We start from the raw sequence: 24,349 nt of genomic DNA, 5'->3' as shown, positions 1-24,349 counted from the left end.
ATCGTCCCATCTACAATGAAATTTCTTTTGGTCCCCTAAAATGATACTATGTATTTAAAGTGCTGTACTGTAATTCATATTGTCTTCCAATTTAGACATAAATACCCTCATATCCATTGTTTCATTTCAAATCCAGCATGCTGGAGTACTGAGCCAAAACAACAAAAAATTATGTCACTTTACAGAATTTCCACACCTGCATGCATGGAAACCAGTTCAAACTGCTTTTGTGATTCTCTGAAGTGAACAATACTGGTAACTAAGTGGCTAAAATAGGAATGATTTGTCATATATATCCATGGCAACTGTGTCAGATATGAGCATATAAAAATAGGAAAAAACTGGTTTATATTCTTAGCCTTGTGTACAGTGTACTGTATTATCCAGAATTATAAATCCAGTTAGAAAGAACTCACAAGATGAAATGTGTAAGTTAATTTTTGAATCCAATTTCTCTACTCCAGTTTGTTACAAAAACACGTCCATGGATTAATTTTTTTGCAGAAACTGAAGTAAATGTGTGAAAACAGGGGCGTCATGCAAGCCAAAATTCTGGGGAGGGGGGGGGGGGCACAATTAGAGCGGGGGGCATGGGGGTCCTTCCCCAGAAAAAGAAAAAGAAAATAATGACGTAACTTTCTGCAATTTGACATATATACAAAGCCTTTGGTGGGATTATTTTAAAACTTTACTATATCAGTTTTTGTAGCTCAGTAATCTCCCACTTTATATTAGGGTAAATACTGTATATTTATTTGAGATTATTTTGAGATTTTCATGTCAATTATTTGTGCTGTTATGGTTATTGAAAATGACACTCACTTATTCACTCACTTCTAAACTAGCTTCTACACTGCTGCCACTTTTCTTGAAAAAGAGCTAAATCCTGTCTGCTTCACCCAAAAATTTTAAGGGGCATAAATTCACATGAAAAGACTATATCCACAATGCAATTTAATTTAGAGAACATAGATAATAAAGCCACAGATGAAAGGAACCTGCCAACATTATTAGCTATTATTATTATTATTATTATTAATAATAATATTAATAATTATAATAATAATAAAATAATTATAATAATTATAATAATATCATGTTGTTGTTGTGAGAATCATCATTAGGCTATTCACTTATCTTTACCTGCTTCACACAGATCAACTTTAACTGCCTGATCATCATCATCCCTTGATTGCTCTGAAATGGTCAAATGAAAGAGGGAACAACTCTTTCAATTAAATCTGCATAAATTTCCATGAAGGAAAAATAGCCTATCACTATAAATCTCACCTAAGATAACCTACCTCTAGGTAGCACTATCAACCTCCTGACTGAGGACAGGGCTGGGGCTTTCTGTCATTTTTTTAAAGAATGACGAGATTTTCCTCTGCATCTTGACCTGGAGATATCAAATGGAATTCAGTGTTTTGCTAACTATAACCTGTGATAGTGGTATAAACTATCAGCTCACTGCCATACGATTCACACAGCTCTACTTTACCAATATTAAACAGGACGCTATGCTATCACAAGTCACGACTAGCTAGCGAGCCAGGAGGCTAAACAACTGGATTGAGGGATAGCTACTAACTTTAGCTGGTACTAGCCAACTATCTTGCAAAGCAAACTATGCCTATATGCATAGGATCTCAAATGCAATTAAGTGTGTATAACTAATTGCATTTCATTTTTACATGTTTGAAAAACAGATTGATGCTCTACTAACCACTTCAGCAACACACCGTTAAGCTGTAGCCTACATCTCCTCCAGCATTGATGTGCAACAGAGTGCTGTGTGCGTGCGTACCTGCTGTTGCGAATCGATTTCATCCTGCAACTTTTAGAAGAAACCAATACCATAGGGAACATGTGGCTTTTTGAGGTATGATCTATGACATAATTAATTAGAAGAATACGTTTGACTCATAATATAAAATGTTCATAACTACATATTATAAAAAAATAATAGTAATAAAATAAAATAAAAATATAAAAAATCCAGATATCAAAAATCTGGTGGGGCACGTGCCCCCCCAGCTTGAATGAGCATGACGAGTCTGTGTGAAAATATGGGTGCATGCTCTGATTGATTAAACTAGTTCATTAAATTCTGTCCAGTTATAACCATTGTGTCCAATTCTGACAAGAATCTACACCTGTGCCTAATTGAAACATAAGGTAGATAGGTACGCAGGTAGATGATTCGAAATTTTTGTAAATTCTGATTGGAAACAGATTCACAACTTTTGAAACTGTTCCTTCACTGCCAGAAGACCCTGATAAAGTGAAAAAGAATCCTGCCAATGCTTAATTAAATCTAGTAAATTTATCCTCCACACATGAGCCTATGCCTCCATACATCGTCCTTCCCGTCAATTTTCATATGTCCACACCACTGATTACAGTGTGAAGATGAAGTTCTTGCTTTATCCTATGGGTGTGCTTAGTAATTTTTGGGATGGTCCTCCTCCCCAATGCATTTTACCAAATCAAATATGAATTTCATATTCGGCAAAGCACTGATAATGCGTTTTATTCAAATATTTGTTCCTTCTGAATTTGTTCAATATTATTTGTATTTAAAAGCCTATCCCTCCAGCTACAATTATGAGTAAAAAACAGCTATGGTGGACCAAAAGTTAATTTTGACTTGCTTGCATCCAACAATGAAATAAAGCTACAGTTGAGGCCAAAAGTTCATACACCTAGGCTAAAGACATTCAAACTCAATTTTTCACAACTCCACACATTTCATGTTACCATACGTTTGCTGTGTTTAGTGAATTAGGGTATCTACTTTATTTCCATAAGAGGTCATTTCAAAATAATAACTAAGAGACAGATTTATTTCAGCGTTTATGTACTTTATCAGATTTTTTGCCCATTCCTCCTGAGAAAACTGGTGTACCTCACTCAGGTTTGTGGGCCTCCTTGCTCGGACACACTTTTTCAGATCAGTCCACAAATTTTCTATGGGATTCAGGTCAGGGCTTTGCGATGGCCACTCCAGTACTTTCACTTTGTTGCCTTTAAGCAATTTAGGTATGCTTAGGATCATCTGACCAGAGAACTAGGTCTTCATCCTGACGACTGCAAACTTCATTCTGGCTTTTTTATGCTGGTCTTTGAGTAGGGGCTTCTTCCTTGCGTGACAGCCTTTCAGGCCATGGTGATGTAGGACTCTTTTAATGGTGGATGTAGATACTTTGGTACCTGATGCCTCCAACTCCTTCACCAGTTCCTTTGTTGTCGTCTTGGGGTTCAGCTGAACCTTTCGGACCAAAGTTCGTTCAGCACTGGGAGTTCATTTGTGCCTCTTTCCTGAACAATGCAGTGTCTGTGTGGTCCCAAGATTTTTATATTTGCGTACAATTGTTTGTACAGATACTGGTGGTACCTTCAGTTTAGAAATTGCTCCTAAGGAGGAACCAGACTTGTAGAGGTCCACTATTTTTTTTTTCTTAGCTAAGTTGCTTGGATTTACCCATGCTGTCAAGGGCAACAATGCAGTGGCTCTCAAGGTGGGCCCTTAAATATAGCCACAGGTGCCAATTAACTCCCAATTGACTCCTAATTATGACAATCGGCCAATCGGAAGCTTCTAAAAAGTAATTACATCAATTTCTGTAATCTTCCAGACTGTTTAAAGAGACAGTCAAATGAGTGTATGTAAATATTTGACCCACTGCAATTCTGATATAGTGAATTAGAGCTGAAATAAATCTGTCTCTAATTGATTGTTTTAAAATGACCTCTGATATGAACAAAGCAGATGCCCTCATTGACTTGGTAACATGAAATGTGCGAAGTTGTGAAAAACTGAGTTTGAATATTTTTAGACTAGGTGTATGTAAACATTAGGCCTCAACTGCATGTTTACACTTACACAAAGTGCGATCTATCCATCCAGACAGTTTCAGCGAGATTTTTTAGATAGAAACGTTTTCCACATATCCACTGCAGCTCACCTTGATACAACGGACCTCAACAAGACCAAAGTGCCAAAAATGGAGCATCACATAGTTCTGGCAGGCCATGAGAGTCAGGCTGAATCAGCTGATGGCTCAGCTGAGTGATGTTCGCCTATCACAGTACATTCACTTAACAGGGCGGTCTTCTTAAACAGCCTCCCTTTACTCATTCGGCTGCTCCTCCTGCATGCAAGCTGCTGCACGTTGCTTTGTAAATCGGCGCTTCTTCCTGCAATCCAGCTACGGCATGCTGCCAGTCTAAACCATGTCTGCTCGCTACATGTTCGCTGCTAATCTAAGCTCACAGCCTAGGCACTATGAGGAAGTCTTGCTATTTATTTGCATTGCTCCTTACCTCTAAGCTCTATAGCTGCAGCAGGCAGGCGATCCATTTGGGGCCAGCCACGAAAAGCGTTGTTTTAAGCGACAATATTCCAGATATTGAGGATAACGGTGCACTGTCTTCACTGCTAACTGGCCAGGGAGCTTCATTCAAGGAGCGCTGCTTTGCGGCAGCCGCCGCCCCTCCATGGAGGACGCCATGTTTAGGCCTGGAAGCTGCTGCCACATCCATATCTGCTAGCTGCAGATTCTAGCTGGGTAATGTCATCAACCTTATTTAAATTCTGCTGTGCTCTGAGTCTAGCTGTAAACGCATAATATACACAGTGTTGCCAACTATTTTCTATGGAAAGTAGCTATGGCCTCCTTAAAAAGTCGCTAAATTGACAACACCGAATATACATATTTGATTGTGGGGACGTCTCACAGAGGGGCTGGTTTCACGAATATCGCAAGTCTTTCGCTAAAAGCGGAAACGTTCCAACATATGTGGGCACTAGTTACTGGATGTTATGTAAGTTTTCACCACCGAGTCAAGCTAAGAATCTGGGTGAATTGCTCGCTACCTTCCGGAACGCAGTAGAATTGGGTCATAGGCTAGGCTACATCCCCTAGTTGATCAGAGTGGGGTCTTCCAATCAATCGTTTTTACGCGAATTTGGCATTCGTGCACGTAAATCTAAGCGCAAATGTCTGAATTGGGGAAACGCGAAAGTTCTCACGCTTGGCTGAGATGGAAAAGTAGGCGTATCGATAAAGAATCTTTGTTCATTATGAACGGCTAATGGATTATGGGCAGTTGCTACTACGCAGCTACTACTAGATAGCCCCCATGTCTCACACAGGCCTAGGCCATAGTTTGTGTATTTGTAGGCTACTTCCTGGTGTAAACAGTTATTCCGGGAGGATTGGGCTGCGAGATGGCCAGTTAAGCTCTGGCTGTTATAGGTTTGGCAGATTGAACATGGGTGGCAGGTCGTGTTGCAAAGAGCAGAGATGCAGAGTCGTCTAAATTGTTCAAAGCCGCATTCTACCCTTCGCTGAATCGCTACACTACAAGGAGTGTTAGACTGTTACCGGCAAGTAGGCTACAGCCAATGTAGCAAAATTCCAACCAGCTTTCGGCTTTCAACTTCAGAACCAGATAAAGTTTTCTCCACTGATTCACGATTTGCGCTTAAAAAGCCGGCTCCCTATCGGGACCCAATCATCGCGACAGAAAAATGAAAACATTAAATTCATATTGGTGTTAAATCTGCAAGGATACAATTTGGTTGGCTATCTAATTTAGCTGTCAGATCACGATGCTGAATGTTTAGGGATTGCTAATGTCCATTTTAATGAGACAAATTAGGCTTAATGTTGACTCATCTAACTGGTTCTCTCAATATCGTGCTGTTGCAAAACGCGAATGCGTACGTTCCGCATTCATAAGTGTATCATTGTATTCCATGACACTTAAACGAGCCTTTAGGTTTATCACAGTGGAGAAGGGATTTGATGTAGCCTTCTCCACGTCACTGCTGTGACTTCTTCACCGTGCATGTGATCAGGCATGTGATCACACGACTGAGCACAAATGTTGAGGAAAAATTATACCTCCTGATACGGACATGCTCCGCATAGCCTAGGTATTGGCCTCGCTGTCTCTACAATTGCATGCTCATGCGAATGGCGTTGCACGTCACCCATTGCATCTGCTCCCGGTTATGGCTGGTTCCAGGCAGCTTTATAGCATGTGCTTTCGCAACGTTGTCATAGTTTTCTTTAATCATACATTGCATTTTTGTCTTAAATAAAGAGTGCAATACGATGGTGAAAAATACATTTAAAAAAAATAAATAAAAAATAAAAAATAAGAGACCGGTTCCAATTCCTCTCCTAATATACTCATTTGGTAAGCATATTAGTAATGCGATGTGGCGCTTTAAAGCAGCCCACTGTGCCCAACTGTTAAATAATATTTAAATAGTGACGTATTGAGAAATAATTCTTTGAACCTTATTGCTTCGATGCCTGCCCTCCCCCGGAGTGGCCCTTATGTCAGCGAATTAGGCGAAACTCAAAAACGCGATTGCCAATCGTCTTGGCTTTCGGGACCGGGCTATGCATCTTTTCCAGCGTATCCATTTGGCAGGAGTCACTTCCGATAGCGCAACGCAAGATTAGCCTCGTCGTGACGCCTGATGGGCAGAAGCAGTAATATGTTCATCCAATCTCTGCAGAATGCATTTCCCCCCAATTTTTAAAAGATGCATAGACTCTTCAGCCTCATATAACTCTGTTCACAAACTGGTCTCTTTTTTAAGGCAAGAGTTTCAACCCCGAAGTACCCACTGTTGGAAACTACATTTCCTTATGCTTCATGGTTCTTTATGTGATCTCACCATGGCAAGTATGCTTAAATTAGCTATATTTTGTATACACCTCAAGCTTTTAATCTGAGAAAATGAAGGAACTTGTGTCATTATTGCATACTAGCACTGTTCTCCTCCATGACCCGGTACCTGTGGTGGCGCCCCCATGCGAGCCCTGAGGAGCCTCTATTGGGAAATGCTATGACGAAATCTGGTTGCTATCCGCCTCCGTCTCATTGGCAATGTAGTCCCCATTCCGGAGTTCTACACCACCACTCCTGCTCCAGTGCGGCAACGACAGCAGTGATGGTTCCCAGCATCCTCAGTGAAGCTATGGGGCTTTGGACATGTGCTTCTTTCATCCGTTGGCATTGAAATAATTTCCGTTCAAAAACTATGAGCTTTGCAGTGTAGGAGCACGGCTGCTACTGCCTACTGGCAAATACCGGTGTCGCAGCTGCCAATGTTTCCTCTATAATCAGTTTCCTGCTGCTGCTACTGCTACTGCTGCTGCTGTTACTGTTTCTGTTGCTGCTGCTGCTGTTACTGCTGCTGGGTGCTACTGCTGCTGCTGCGTTACTGCTGCCGCTACTGCTGATGTTACTGCTGCTGTTGCTGCTGCTGATGCTACTGCTCCTACTGCTGCTGCTGTTTATTGCTGCTGCTGATGCTACTACTACCGAACGAGGATTCATTACACTGATATGAGTCGTATATTTCCCTCTAATTCGTTTAAATCTTGGTGCTGGGGGGAAATACCAACAAGCTGTTGGTACACATAGCCTAATAATATTTGGTGATTAGTTTGAATGGCCTTGGCTTACAAGGTAGCTAAGCCACTGACTGACATGCTTGTCACAATCAACACCCTAAGCCGATCAGAGGAGGACGGGTTCCCCCCTTGAGCCTGGTTCCTTCCGAGGTTCCTTTCTATCTGCCACAGGGAGTTTTCCTTGCCACTGTCGCCTTAGGCTTGCTCCTGTGGGGGTTCAGGCCAGGGTTGTCTAAGCGCATTGTGACGACTGCCGTAAAATACGCTATACAAATGAATTTGATTGATTGAAGCCAAGGCCATACACATAGGCATAGCCTTCAGCATTACAAATAGTATTTTCCCCTGGTTTAATTTTACTCTTGCTTCAGGGGAAAGGCCAAAAAAGCTTGGTACACATAGCCACTGACCCACAATGTTAGAACGGCCTCGAGCTGACCGGATGAAGGGCTCTTCCGGTAGCCGAATGGCGTTTCACATAGTCATCACTTCAGCCGGAGACTAACTACTAACAACATGTCGGTGTATGGTTGTTTTGGGGGGTTTTGCTCCTGCCCCCTCCCGGTCTTATCCATGCATGCTTGTATGTATGACAATGAGTGAGGATTTATTTACACTGATGCAGGTAGTAGTATATTTCCCCCGGTTTAGTTTAAATCTCGGTGCTCGAGGGAAATACCGAAGCTGTCGGTAAACATAGCCTAATATTACATCTCACATAGTATGTTCCTCTGGTTTATTAATAATACATCTAATTATTGGCCTCAGGGGAACGTCCAACATAGTCATCACATCAGCCGGAGACACTTATTAATAGCATGTTGGCATATGGTTGTTTTGGGGTTTGGCTGCTGGCCTCCCGGCCTTATCCACGTGGGCTGCGTGGTTGGCGGGAGAGCTCCAGAACAGAGCCATACCGCAATGGAGCATCGCGTAGTTCTGACAGGCCACGAGAGTCAAGCACTCCGGCTGAATCAGCTGATGGCTCAGCTGAGTGATGTTCGCCTATCACAGTACATTCACTTAACAGGGCGGTATACTTAAACAGCCTCCCTCTACTCACTCGGCTGCTCCTCCTGCATGCAAGCTGCTGCACATTGCTCCATCCCTATGTGTTAAGAACTTGCTTTGCTGCTGGATCTGTTCTGTGTGTACCCCTCTAGGGGGGTTTGGCTGCTGGCCTCCCGGCCTTATCCACATGGGCTGTGTGGTTGGTGGGAGAGCTCCAGAACAGAGCCACACCGCCAAACATAACTGTATTGCCTTTATTGTCAATAAAGATCTACTTTGATGACAGTGGTCCTGACAGAAATGTACAATTTGGTGCTCATACGCCAATAAATTATATTTAAGAAACTCAACATGTTGAATGTTGCTGTTGAGTTTTTTTATTTTTGGTGGTCTGAGGGCAACAAAACATGACCTTGTTGAGGTCCGTTCAAGGTGACTGAAACCAGAGTGAGTAAAATCTCTGGGAACCTGCCGGGTTGGATAGATAGCTCTCGGGGTAAGCTTTATTACATGTTTGAGTAAACTGACCCATTAATTAACTTCAAATGGGAGGGGGCAGGGTTTGTGTGTGCTCATGAGCTAGTTTTGTGGTATCACTCACTGCACACACTGTCACAGTGAAGAAAAAGCTCAACCTGTTTCTGTTTCAACACTGCAACGCAAATGGGAATATTGTGATTACTAATCTTTATTTATTACTAATTACTAACCAGAGATGGCAGTTTACGTAGCCTAGTAGCATTGCCTTTCTTTTCCAGTTGTGTTTTCTCACCTATTCTGAAACTTAAAGGACAATACCAGTATTTTGGAAGTTAAAGCCCATTTACTACAAATTACATATATATAACATTGCTGCAAACCACCGGTGACAAGGTAGACCTCAGAGGTTTAAACTGGGGTGCTTTTCGGGACTTTATTGACCAGTTGTACTTTTTAGATAGCTAGTTAGCCGATCACCTGTCTAACACATGGGTAGCTAATTAGCCTACATGTCAAAGACCATTCAAAACGAACAGTGGGACAATATGGCCACTGTTTATCCAGAAACTCACTGATGAAATATTGAATCATTCAATACTCCAGAATTCAATTAGATGGCGATTAACCAGTTTGCATCTCAGAAAGCATGTCACTGTTAATTCCTATACCAATTCCTAGGCCTATTCGATAGCTTAATTGTATCTTAGATGTGATGAAACACTGTTTACCCTGCTACCCAACATCACCACCAGGCGCCACTGTGTATATAATGTTCACTAGTTGGCACTCATTGTGGGAGTGTATATTGCCAATATACACTACATTTACAAAAGTAGGTGGACACCTGAACATCACACCCATATGTACTTGTTGAACATCTCATTCCAGAACCATCCGTCCATCCATCCATTTTTGGTTGAACAGGCTAAGAAATCCTGCATAGTATGCCTTTAAGAAAACCATACATTTTATGTATTATGTATTATCTGAAAACTTCAATCAATAGACCTCAATCAATGGATTGTTAAACTAGATAGCTAATGCATGTATTTTCTACAATCTTCCTTCAGACCTGCTGCTGCCACAGGTTGCGAGGAGAGAGAGCTGCAGAGGGGGAGGATAGGAGGCAGTGGGAAAGCGATGTACTTTTAAGCATACTTGTTTCATGACGACCCCCTACTCTGCTGCCCATGCTGCTTGTTGAGGTATTGTTCTCAGGTGCCTGAAGGGTGGAGCAGAGGATCATTGGTGCAATTGGGAATACCTGTGTCCAGGGCTCCTAGAGAGATTAAGATGCCTGTCTCCTGTTTGAGAGAGAGCTCTCCCCATCTTTTGGCTTCTGTTAAGGTGCTGGCTGTGTTTTTGGTTTTATACCATACAGCATTGCTTCAGCATATTTTCACACATCCACTCACCTACACTAGTGATAATGCTTTCACACCCCACGTTTGTCCTCGTTTTGGTATACTTAGATTATTTAAAAAAATAAATGTGAACTTGCTTTTTAAATGTGTCAGTGTGCATCTCTGTTTTTGTCATGGCACATGAGCCAGGTCCTGACAAGCATTTAGTATACAATATATTGAATTTTACACCTCTAAAGACCCATAATATCATTTCAGTGTTTCCCATACAATGAATATATTACATCTCCCCCCGCCAAAAAAAGATTTTTTCAGTACTTAGTTGCTTATTTCTATAAGCAACACGCTATACCATTGTGTTCGTTATTTTTTTCTTTTAATTGTGAAAGTGACATACAGCTGACTCTCGTTTCCCTGCGTGAGCTGACCCTCCTCCTCCCACTTGGAGCTGGTGCATGTAGAGCAGAGTAGGGAGGACAGTGCCTGAATGAACGCATAATTAGAATGATAGTCATGTGACCGTATCTGTGTCAGATGACAAAATATTCTTTCAAAATCTGTAAAATCTTTATGCAAGGTTTCTTCAATAGAACATGGCCTCTGCCCTAATCAAGACAAAAAAATTATCAACATTATTTTGATTAATGTCTGCATTCACCCAGTTAAAGTTAGCTTAGATAGCTAATGTAAACATTTACTTTTCACTTTTGACAGAGATAAGTATAGAAGAATTCTTCTTTAAAAAAAGAATCCTAGAGGAAGAGGAGGAAGAAACTGCACCACAGATAGGTTGCCATAACATTACTGTTATAGTAACAGTTAGGTCTACTTTAATTAAAATGGGTGAACATAATTGTGTTTCGAAATGAGAGCATTTTTTATATCAGGCACCAATGACTTTAAAGCCCTTAAATTATGTTTAGAATTTGTATGTGATTATTTTATCCTCTAACTCATTCTTTTTGCATAAAGGTTTGTCTGTAACTGAGACCGTTACTGCAAAAATTATTTTAGTTTTGGTTCCTTTTGCATTCTGTTCATTCTCTCTGTCGCTGGAAATTGACGCGAAAAGTGCCGTACAGGCTTAATTATAATCTGGAGACACAGCTGAAGTAAAAATAAATAAATTAAATTCTCCTAACAGGAAATATAAATAAATAAATAAATAAATAAATAAAGTGCCTGAACACAAAATGTGAACTCCGTCTGCACAGAAAAAATTAATAATCTTAAGGCCCTCCCTCCAAACAGATGCATGCATATTGCCTGACATCTGAGTACTCGAGAGGTCATATGTGACCTGTTCAATTTTAGCTGAAGTCGTTATGGCCAATTTCATATATCTGTTATGTCAATTCTTTATGTCAAACATTTAGGTTTATGTCAAAAAAGTTAGTTTTAGGGTGTCTATGTATTATATTTAGCAGAAGAATATCTCATAATCTTTAAATTTTGATGCGAAATTCAGAATAAAAAGTTTTGAAGTTTACAGCAGCAGAATTTCACCATCATTTTCAACATCATTTGAAAGCTAACCATAGCCATCTTATTGTCACTAGTCAAACAATCATCTCAGCTACTTTCGTGGCTACAAGCGAATGGGTTTCATTTGATTTTCCTTGGCTTTCACGATCTGCACATCTTCATGTCAAATTCAGCGTAAAATATAGTTTTAAGGTCTTTAATGAAATATGACAAGCTAGCACCAGAGTTTTGTTAGACTGTTGAGACCATAGCTACTGCCCTTTGTCACCAATCATATGTAGCCACTACTATGAATACGGCATTGAAGCTTTTAAATGTATGACTGAAGTATGAAGAAGGTAGCACTGGAGTTTTGTGTCATTGTGAGGCTAGCTAGCTTGTCATCAGTCACATCACATTGGCTGCTTTCATGGGTACAAACTGATGCAATAGATTTTACTCAAAAATGTCTTTGCTTTCATTATCTGCACATCTCAGTTTCAAATTCATTCAGAATAAAAGTATAGTTTTAAAGGTTTAAACGTAAAATGGCAAGGCAGTGCCAAAGTTTTGTGTCATTTCCAGGTCTAGCTTTTGCAGTCTATCTCTGCAGTAACGTTGTCCTTGCTCTGCTCTTATGCAGCCCCGCCCACCCTATCTCCTCTGGCAGCTGTGAAGGCATAACATGATTGACAGACAGGCAGGTATTGATATCTGTCAGGTTGTGAAGTAAATTTAACCAAATATGAACAAAAGTGTTCTACAACAGACTTACATACAGCACCTTTAAATATAGAACGATATATTTTGAATATAAAAATCTATATTCTCTCACCATCCCTTCATAGTGGAGGTTATGATGACAGTGCTAGCTTGTTGGCTAAAGTAGCTTACTAGCTTGCAAGATACTGTACTTTCATTCTATAACCGCAGTGTGGAAGAACAAATCAATGAGAGTGCCATTGTTCAAACCATTTAAACATTTCTAGTAGCCTAGTGGTTTAAATGGATTAATTTGAATTATTAAAATGAATGAATTAATAGAGCTTGTTTAAACTGCATGGACCCTTTGGTTCCCCTGTTGTTGTCATCCCTGGGTAATGACCAGAATGTTTGGTTCTGTAGCAGTTTTTTTGTTTCATATAAACTCATACCTCTGTGAATAAACCATTTTTGATTTGCATTAGTTTCAGAGGCTGTTCAAACTAATTATACTGAATATAAATGTTAATGGTAATGATAATTTCACTTTTATACAGTGCAAATGACAGAAACATAGAAAGCCATAAAGAAATAAAACAATCCACATTATTGTGTCTTAGTCAATTATAATAATTTACAAAATAATCAATATACATTATAAATATTACATGTAATAAATGACTTACAGTAGAATGATTATTCTACTGTAAGTCATTTATTACATGTAATATTTATAATGTATATTGATTATTTTCTCGTAATATTATGTATGTAAATTGACTACAGACACCACATAATGTAGGGGATTGGTGTTATTTAATTGATAAGATTGATAGTGAAAAGAGATTTAATTAAGAAATTGGTCGTGAGAGGGGACTGAATTGAGGTAACAGTTATGGGCAGAATTCATTTGAGGGAATTGATACTAAAAGATTTAATGGGAAACCAGTTACGTGAATTTATTCTGTCAAGAGTCTGAATTGATCTGAAGAAGGGAGTGATGCTGGCCCTGAGGTGAATAGTAATTTAATTGTCTATCTTAAAGGAGGGTCACAGCTTGTTTTTGCACTGCAGCGTAAACCAGCCATCTAAAGGTCGGCACAGCCGATGCGCCACAGTGGAAAATGACCAGGCCCCAAGTTTACCCACCTTTTTCCTCCACTACAGCACTGGTTAGAAATGAATGCACGTGTGGTCAATATGGTTGACAGGTGCTATGGAAAACAGGTTGAAATGTATCATCCAAATTCAGATGTTGATTTTGACAATACAAGGAAAATGTGTGAGTAGCTTGGAGGAAAATGTCCAGAAAGAATATAAAAGGCAGAGAGTTCTTATTGTTAAAGTACAGGAGCACAGGAGTGACACAGAAGCAGGAGACAGAGAGTCGAGTGAGAGAGTAGTAAGAAAGAAAGGAAACAAGTTAGAAATTGAGATGGCGGCGAGCAAGAAGTACTAAACATATACATTAAATCAAATTTTTGGGTAACCAGTTTTTCAGGGGCCAGATTTTTAAAACCAATTTTTTCTTGCTAATCACATTACATGAGCAATATACGTCTAATGCCTCATTACCACAGCCTGATTGAAGCATTCATTAGCATTTGTACAAACCTTTAGACTGTTGAAGAATGGGTTAATATATGGTTAGACCTGATTCCTCAACAGTAGTTCAGTCACACAAAGAGTGGCTTATTTTAAATGCAAAAAGTCCTAACTTTTAATCTTTAATAATGAAATAGTTTAAACATATTTTTGTACTTTGTAAACACCTATAAATTGCTCTTCTTGTACAAATTTTCTACTTATCCTCAAGTCTTTTCTTTAATAACAGGAGAGAAGCCATAATAAATTAATGCATTTATAAAACGTCTATTTTTAGAGTGTGAGAGCTTTAACTTTAATGAAAATGAATGTTGAATTAAGCCATCGCCTTAAAACTTACATTTGCATATCAATAGTAATATTTTAAAAGAAAATTCTGAATATATTTTTTTCCATCAATACCAGCCAAATGTAAAAGTGAAATGACGCACAATAGATAGACACCCTATAACAGGCATGGGGAACAAACATTTGATTGCTCTCTAGCAATTATATCCTCTCAGTATTGTCATTTGCACATGACTCCTATCTCCTAAAGAAGAATGGCTTACGGTAACAATTAAGAATGTGGCTAAATATTAGAAGCAATTCCAATGAGTGTATTTGCTTCTGCTAAATTTGCTAAATTTACGTGATTATGCCCATTAATAAAGTATCTTTTGTGTGTATTTTACTTACACTACAAGCCAGTTATATTATGCTACCTGTGGTAAAAAAATAAAATAAAATAAAAAACTTAAGGTAGATAGGATTTCAGTCAATTCAACTTCCCCTCTACCTCCCTTCCACCCCCCACTTTGCAGAATGGTTGGATAGACTTCCAATAATCTGTTTAATTGTAATTAAAGCCAAATGAGTCTATTTTGAGGAAAGTGATGTCTAGGATTATTTTTAAGTAAAACTCTATTGTGTTATTGTAGGTAGAAATGGAAAAACATGTTTATACTTTGGTATTTATTCAATAAATGTGCATATATTAACTGAATTCTTCTTCTTTTGAAAAAAACACAGATGACGAATACTTTTGGCCTGTGCTGTAGCTATTTATATCTTAACCTAAGATATATTATATAAGGACTTAATGCAATAACTATGAAGCCATATGAAAAAACATTTTTATCTCAAAATGTCTTTAAAAATCATATAAAATGTGGTATTTCAGTTGGCTGTATATCAATATTTAATTGGCAACAGAGGGACAGTAGTCATAGTCATAAATGGCAAACCTCAAATTGAATGTGAAGTCAGAAGACAGTAGTGAGCTTAAGGAGGGCAGATGTTCATCTCGGTGAATTCTTTTCCATGGCGGTGGCAGTGGGGATTAATTAAAAGGGAATCTGTTTCACACCAGCTCCCCTTCGCTGTCATGATCGATATTTAGAACTCCTCTGCTTGCTAATAATCCTTTGGAGCACCATTGGGTGCCACTCACTTTAATCTTCAGCTGTTCTCTTAATTGTCTCTGCAATGATGAGGGAACCCTTTGTCACACTCGGGTGCCACTCAGTCCTGTCCCTGCCACAGCATCTCCCCCAAAATCCCAAATAAAAATGTCACCTCCTTGGCAGACATGAGGAACCAGGTTTGCCTTATTTATTAGACAAAAGACTTCTCTTAGCTCCCTGCAGATGAAATGAAGCCAACTGGTACAGACCTGAGTTTTAATCATAAGTCTGCATCAGTCATACCTCCGTTATTATATGCACCGGCAGGGCACAGGTACAGAACACTTACATTTACAAGTGTCTGTGCATACAGAGAATGATATATGCACACATTCGAGTTCCTGGTTTTATACATGGATATAATATTCTTCAACTTGATCAAAACCATCACAATCAATACATAAAATGTTATAGAAGAGTTTTTTAAAACTGTTGTCACTTTTAAACTGACATTCAGTAAAATTTCACTTTTGCCAGTTATTCTGGGTGTGGCACAAGTGATTGTAAAGCATTGTTATTTACGTAAAGCAATGAAAGTTCCCTACAAAATGACAATAATTACAAACTGAATCAAGTCAAATATGACTGACAATTTTCAAATTCATAAAGTTAAATAAAACATAAGTGACACATAAGTCAATAAATACACAAACACACAAAAGCATACATCATTCAGCCTGTTATATCCCTCATTTAGCAGTGAAAAATCAATTTCACTGCTAAACTCCAATAGAAAAAGGTAATACCAGCTTGACCACGCAACCACGCTTGATAAATATTATGTATTCTATGTTTTTACAAAAATGTATTCTATGTTTTTACTGTATTTTATGTTTTTAATTGTATTCTATGTTTTTACTTTTTATTATATGTTGTATTTATTTGCCTTGGGTGTTTTTGATCTTGTGTTATTACTGTTTTCACTGCTGCACAACCAATTGCCCCTCTGGGGACAAATAGTTCTACTTGACTTTTGTCCCACTAGTATCTTCATAAAACATGTGATGTGGCACTGTGCAAAACCTGTGTGCGGCTGTAAATTTCCTCAGAGAAGCTCTATCAGGAGTTCTAGACCAGTGGACAGACAGGGTTTGGAACTGACCTATGCAGCGTAATAATCTCCCCTGTGCCAATGGTAAGATTTCTTTCCTCAGATGACAGCCGGTGAAGAAAGCTATAGCTACTGATACCTGCACTGGGCACAAACAATCTCTTATCATGGTGGCAGGCTTCTGGGTCATCACTGGTGCAATACCTGTTCCAATACCCACTGATTGATGCCTTTTGTTTGCATGCATCTTTCCAAACAGAATGAAGAAAAAATACTGAAGGATGTTTGGAAATGTGAATGTGACATAGATGTTTGCCCCACTCAGCTAGTGTGCATGCTTTTATCAACTTCTGTGTTTTTAATTTTTTGAAAATATTTTACACTCACCATTGATTTGAGCACCCAAACCTCCTCTGACACAATTCAATTCAGCACTATAGGTAGAATGAAAGAACCTTTTTGTAGCATTACCAAATCTTTGACTCTTAGCTGAGCACCAGTATATCTTTTACAAATACAGAGCAGGGGAGTATTTATGTCGCATCTCCAAGCCGCAACGCTGTTTGCTGAACGGTTGGGTATTGTGATCCTGTACAATTATTGGCCTTGGAGAAGGATAGTGATTTGTTTGCTGGGGGAAACAGGCTTGCTGAATCATCACTAAGGGGTGAAATACATTTAAGACTACTTCATAATGGACTTTTAAAAATTAGTTTGTGAGCTATGTTTCTAAGATTCTGGTAATTCACTTTAAATGTTTTATTCTTAAATACCCAACTGTCATGCATGTTTACAGCAGACCATAAGACAAATAAATGTAGCTGTATTTTCCTTGTCCAAATTTAGAAATCTGAAAATATAAAAAATATTTTTTTGTTAACAGGAGAGTTAGGGGACTGAGAAATTATGTTTCTAAGGTAATACATTTTCACAAGTTCACTTTTGATAAACTGTCCACTAAATGGACTCACAATACTATTTAGTTGAATAGCAAGCAGAACATGGAGGGCTGTGTAGAAAAACACCAACTCTGACATTGATGAGACTGAAACCAAGAAATCATCATAAGATCAATTCAGCCATATATGTGTTAGCCCATGCTTGTCTATCCCTGTGACAGAAACATCACTGCCATGTCCAGAGCACAATCTCAACTGACAGAATGGTGACTGGGTAGCCAGTTGTCTATGTGTTAGTAAGCTTTTGATATCTGGCAACACCAAGACCAAATCCTCCAGTAGTGGGTGGTAAAACAATGTTTTTTGCTTTCAGGGAAAAAACCCTCAACCGAATAAGAAGTGCTTAATATATTAGTATTTATTTTTTGTGTCTTCATTTCTAATAGTAAAAATTATTTTGATTGCATAGAGTTTTTTAAAGTTAAATGTGGAAACAACACATAAGTTCAATGCCATATTTTTTGAACCAATTAAGATAAGCAACCCTTTAAAGCAAAACTGAACAATGAAAACAATGACCAAACTAATAACTGGCAAGAGGCTTTGAATCAAACATCATAAAACAATCGATATGATGTAGCATTTTCACTGAAGGAGGATTCCAATATATACAGAATCTGTTCCTCAATGCACAAATCGGAGCTGCCTAATGATGTGAACCACCTCTCGCTCCTATGGCCACATACTGACACCAACTCAACAAATATAGCATTGGGAAGGTATATATAAAGGATTAGTGAGCATGGCAGAATTACAGAGTTTAGCCCTGAACATATTACATTGCATTCAGCCATTTAGCATATGTTATCCAGAGTGACTGGCATAGCTTTTATGAACACAATTATTTTATTTTAGAAAATGAGGGAGCGGAAGGCATAAAAAAGGCTTTTGAGGACTTTAGGGTGGGGGACAGTAACCCACGCAAATCACCCCATCTCTAATGAGCATGCATGATGCTCCCTCGCAGACATCCACTCAGGCACAAAACTCCTCTTATTGCACCATCACACTTCAAAATGATTCATTAAGAGCAAGAGGAGGGAAGAGGGAAAAATCTGCTTCAAAGCTATTTCCACTGATTGTATTTGGCTGTCAGCTTCTCCAGACATGCTGGCACTCCAGGGAGCTTTAAAACACCAGCCCTGAAGTGTCAGTCTTTCAGCGAAAATACACAGTTGTGTGTGTTTTTTTTTTTTTTTGGTGTGGGGGGTTGGGGGGGATGGTATTGTGGTGTTGACGGGGCTGATATTTAAAAGCTACTCCTAATTTCATTTACTCCTTCCTTACTCGCATTACTACATGGTGAAGTCTTTGGTATTTTTGTTATTAATCAGGACAATCACACAAGTAGAGGTTTCAATGGGAGTTCTTACTTCAGTTCTTACTTAATACAAAAAAAGTTCAGTCCAAGCAAAAACATGGTAGTGTCCACTTCAGGCAAAAAAATTAAAATGAGCTATTTATCTAACTCTCAGCGTTTTATGACAATAATACAGGGAAAATCCATTCCGCAGCAGGGGCAGATTTTGCTCAGTACACTCTGATTCATAACAGAACACTATCTTAACTGAAAAATTGCACCAATGTCACTAATTATCAGAATCAGTGGTCCTGAGGTATGGACTCAAAGTATACAATACTCAGTTTCAATGTGAAGGATAAATAAATATTATAAACCATGTTAGGCTATATCATTATCATTTTATTGCGTGTGGTGGGGTGGAGGGGGCTTGGGAGGGTGGTATTTATTCAATATAGACATACAATATCAATACAATTTTAGACAATGTCAATTTATGCATACCATAAGGATTAATAATTGTGAAAACTTACAACAAAGGGCAACAACTGAGCATCCCACCTGGGATTTCAAGCCGCAACATTCTGACTGCTATTCCATACTGTGTCACTCTTCATCATATGATATGTAATGGGTGACCAGATGAAAAGGAAAAAAATTGGGGGTGGTGGGGAGGGTTTGCTTTAGGGTGTTGAAGAAAATCACAGAAACCGAACCCCAAAATGTCTCTCTAAACAAGTTTTCTGCCTCTCAGCTTTCTCCATAGTTTTTATTTTCAATGGGCCTAAAATTCACGAGACACATTTGTGTTGTGTACGATCACATTTGATTGTAAACTGTGTGTCATCTTTTTTTTCTTATATGTATTTGTTCCTGGCTGTTTCCTTATGCTAATCACATGAACAGGATTTAACATAAAATTTACAAACAGTCAGCATTCATCATCTAATACACCTGGGATATGAACAAAAACAAAGGTCTGTACATGTGTCATGAATCACATAATGGTTTTAGTAGGAACTTTAAACATAGTTATGAGTGTGTGAGTGAATAGTGTGTGCCCTGCAATAGATTGGCAGCCTGTCCAGGGTATATTCCTGCCTCTCGCCCAATGAATGCTGGGATAGCTCCAGCACCCCCCGTGACCCTGCTCAAGATATATAGGTATAGATAATGGATGGATGGATGAAATGTAGACCTCAATGCACTTCGTTAAAAATGTAAACTAAAAATGTAGAATATTTTTTAAATAAAAATGTGTGTCTTTGTAATGCATTTGGACATGTGGGGAAAAAAAGTCTTCCATGCATTATTCAGGTAATTGCTAGATATGCACATTTAGCTAAATGTTGAGAAATGAGAATGTGTTGCTTCAGTTCACATTAAATGTGATGTTTTTTTTAATTTTTATTATGCATATTACAGTGTTTATACAACAGAGTAATAGAATATTAGACAACAACATTAGACAACAGATTAGGCAAGGGGAACAAGACAGATAAAGCAATGTAAAATGTATGTATGGGTTAAAGTAGGAAAAAGCAGTATCAGTGACTAGATTAACTGAATGTGAATATAAAACATTCAGCACCTTTTAATGAACTACTGAAATAAAAAATAAAAAAACTTAAGTGCAACATGTCTTTGGTCAATAAAGACTATAGTTAAATATAAATTATAAATACATAAGCACTGAACATAAATGCTTCCTTTTGTCTTAAGATGAATTAAATGAATGTGTAGAACATGAATGCTATGAAAACTGAATAATGGAGATACAAAATAAAGTAAAATTATGCCATTTAAAGGCCTGGTGAACAAGTGAAATTTAAGCTTCAAAGAGGTGCACAGTCTCTTGTTTCCTAAAGTCTGAGGCAAATAAAAGTATTCTCTCCTGCTAAAACAGCCTCTGAGCAAAACACTCAGAAAAACACGATAGAGAATCTTTGTCCACATTGTTAATATAAATAGAACATTCTGCTCTCATCACAGTTTCATTTGTATGAATTAGAAGATAGCGAACAACCCCAATAAAGTTCCAGGCTTGTAAAATGAAGTTCAGGTTCTTTACTGGCATTAATATTTTTGTAAAAATGCACAGAAATAACAGAAATATATTTTGTTACAAACTTGCATTGTTTCTATCTTATATAAAACATATTTATGCTACAAAATGAATGCTAGTAATAATATTCTCATTCTGATATAAAGACTAACAGTGGTCTAGAGATTGTAAGACTGATACATCTTCTAATTTCTCTACATTAATATGCATTAAACAACGGATAACTTTTTTGTTAAATTTAATAATCAACTTATTAATTATACTACTTATAGCCGTAGATCTCTCAAGGCTAAAGTAGAAAGAAAAGCTGAGACATTAACATCAATCATCTCATCTTAAAAATGGAACTATTTAGTGGTTACTGGTTTTAGATGACGCGTTTGCCTCTGCAGCGGCGGTTCTGCCGACCAGAAGGAAATGGATGTGGGGTTCTGACAGTAGAGGGCAGCAGAGTGTAATATTTCCTCATAAGGACAGCTACCACTATTCTGCATTGTACTTGAGGTCACGCCGCGTTGCATTTCGGGGTGATTCGCAATCTTAAAATGAGTTTAGCTCAATTTTAAAATAACATTAATACTTGGGAAAAATAAAGCCCTAATACCAGCTGATATTGGGTTGGTATCAGCATAGAAGCCATTCAAATATTTTTATGGATCTGGTAACTCTTTTTAAAAAAAATATTACAACAGCTTGCAACATAAAACTCGTAAGACCCTAACAGGGACGTCAAACCTGTTTTGGAGATTTTTCAGCAAACAAACAGTTTATTTTTCACAATTTCATAAATGCTACTCAGATAGCACCATATAAATACCGAACTTACAAGAAAATAACAGCTGTTTTCTTTAATACGATTTAATACAAACCAAAGTCAATTGGGTAATCTAACCTTCTTGTTATAATAAAAACCGAACATAATATCATATAAACTTTAAAATCAAGAGCTAGTTCAGTTTATGTAATTGTATGTTTAATATCAGTCAGCAACAAGAACAACCAATTGATTCTCGTTTTTCGATTTATGTTTTAAAATGATTATCGAACACCCATTAATTTCTTGCTTTTTAATGTCTGTTCCTGAAACGGAAAACAACTGACCAAAATGTACACAGATGCTTTCTCCCCAATGATAGTTATTACTTGCCGAGGGAAGCAGCAAATTTTTAAACATTGTATTAAAGGAAACAACTATTTTCTTATGTTCTGGAAAGTCAGTGATTTATATGTTATTATACTGTAGCATTTATGCAATTATGGATTAAAAATAAACTGTCAAAGTCTGTTTTCTGAAAAATCGGTTTGACCTCTCTAGGAATATGCATCATCGCACACTGCAGCAGGTTGGTAACTGGGAGTCGAAAAGACGCGTCTCCTTTTCACTGTAATTAAAAAATAAAAATAAAAAACACCCATTTGTAAAACTAAAATGCTTTATACCACACTGCAGACATAATTGTGATGAAGCCTACGTAATGACATGACTGATAGATGGCCTAATGTAACACTCTTCATCAATTTCTTTGATGACAGACTGTCCGATTTACGCCTCTAATTACTCATTTGCAAAACGGAAGGAACCTGCCGAGTGAACGGAGATTTCACTTGCTTTCTTACAAATCTTCGAGCAAATAGAACATGTGCTTATAATAAGTGTGCTTATAATAAATGTGTGTGATAAATGCTGTTTCTTTTCAATTAATCATTTGGTACAGGACTGAATTGGCATATACAATTCTCAAATGACTAGCAGCAGTGAATAAAAAGTTATTTACTGTGTTACATTTATGATGCGTTACATTTATACAAACTCTCCCCTATATCCTAAGTGAAACTAACTTGGATGACTTTAGACTGTGTCAACAATTATCTGACTATTATTAAGTTTCACAGTCTGACCACGAAGTTCGTTGAATAACCGTTCATAGACGTAAATGTCACTCAAATACACACAAAATTCTTATGGGTAACAAGCATATTTTCAGCTTATCTTTAAAATGTATTTTTCTCTCTTTTCCCATTAAAATAAGAGTGGCGATAACACTTCTACTTTGCTCGTGAGTGCCACAGTTGAAGTGTTAACTGCCAGATATGGTTTTGAGTGCTCACATTTGCCACCTGGTGGTGGTTTTGCGAACAAAAGTAGTTCCTGTAGAAATACAAAGAAAATGTATGCAAATTTGCTGCTGCCGGGAAAATCTCTCGCGGCAGAAGCGTCATCTGAAAACAGTGACCACTGTAATGGTCTTATCACAAAGCCTTTAAATAAACTTAGCAATAATGAAACCACGTAATGTTCTTATCAAGTGTCTAGGGTAACCTTAGGCTATATACTAAAATAGCCTATATACTAATTTTAACCACAAGAGGAAGCCAGCTGCCTATGAATAGTGCAGAACATTCACCTTGAAGGTTTATTTGTGCCGAAGTATGTGCTGGAAAATATCCTCTAATATTGAGAAGTTTAGTGTAGACTATTGTTAATTGTTTTCCTTCATGAGGTAGGCTACAGCAGGCTATATGTAGAGGTTCATATTTCCCGCTTTGCAGAAATTGCAGACAAAATCACAAAATCTGGATTAAAAGGTGAAATTTACACATAAACCTGAATGCAACAGAATTGTGAGATCTTTGTGTAAATTTAACAAATTGCATTTGGTGCTGTTGAGAATCAGGTATACAGTTTTCTTATGTCTGATGTGTGTTTGTTTAGCCATGTGTGTTTTTTTACTTGTAGGTGGGATCGTTTAGGAGTTCAGTGGGTCTCCCGCCCCTGCCCATGCAATCCTGTGGTTTTTTTTCAATATGAACTTTATGCCTGATTTAAAACAAGTGTTACTACAGTTATTGACATACATTTGAATAGATATTTGGTGAATGTGTAGAGGATACATCCCTTTGTGATAATTATGGTTATTTCAACTATTTTCAACAACGTAACAATCACTTTAAACACACTTCACTCTGGTGAACACATAAGATCTTCACCCCATATGTTTTTAATCCTAGTTCTAATTTCTAGGCTCTTTCCTGTGCTGTCTCCCGTCCTGCCATTGTGATCTACACAAGACATAAGTGGTTAATAAACACATTAAAATAGCTAGCTACGTTGCGATAGTTACTGGATGTATTACAATTATTGTTTTTCAGCAGAGAAATGGTAAATGGTAAATGGACTACATTTATATAGCGCTTTTATCCAAAGCGCTTTACAATTGATGCCTCTCATTAACCAGGGCTGCGTTTCCCAGTCTCCTTAGCGCTACGTGCGTCGTAAGGTATCCCTTAAGCTCTTCCTTTAGCTCTCGAGCTGTATCCCAGCGTCTCCTTAACTAAGGTATACCTTTAAAAGGGTGGTCTGGGGCACTCGTAAGCTGTCCCTTAGCGCTGCGCTCCGCGGTTTCAGCCTTAATACGCCAACATTTTGCTTTTCAAATCGACAGTTGTACTACAGTGCGCAT

The 24,349-nt window shown here is 38.1% G+C and overlaps 1 protein-coding gene and 1 long non-coding RNA gene across 7 annotated transcripts in view; one reads left to right on the top strand and one right to left on the bottom strand.

Moving 5' to 3' along the window:
- LOC135261815 (uncharacterized) overlaps positions 1-10,938 on the top strand; it is an 81,241-nt gene extending 70,303 nt beyond the window's left edge. Inside the window, exon 3 of the long non-coding RNA XR_010332037.1 lies at positions 10,004-10,938. This is a non-coding gene — a long non-coding RNA (uncharacterized LOC135261815). The remainder of the gene's footprint in view (positions 1-10,003) is intronic.
- The window catches only part of csmd3b (CUB and Sushi multiple domains 3b), a 919,486-nt gene that overhangs the window by 799,924 nt on the left and 95,213 nt on the right, over positions 1-24,349 (bottom strand). The gene's annotated exons all lie outside the window — the stretch shown is intronic.

Source organism: Anguilla rostrata, chromosome 8 (assembly GCF_018555375.3).
Source record: "Anguilla rostrata isolate EN2019 chromosome 8, ASM1855537v3, whole genome shotgun sequence".
NCBI lineage: Eukaryota > Metazoa > Chordata > Actinopteri > Anguilliformes > Anguillidae > Anguilla > Anguilla rostrata.
The sequence above is the reverse complement of the archived record's forward strand: the minus strand, read 5'-3'. Positions and strand labels throughout refer to the sequence as shown.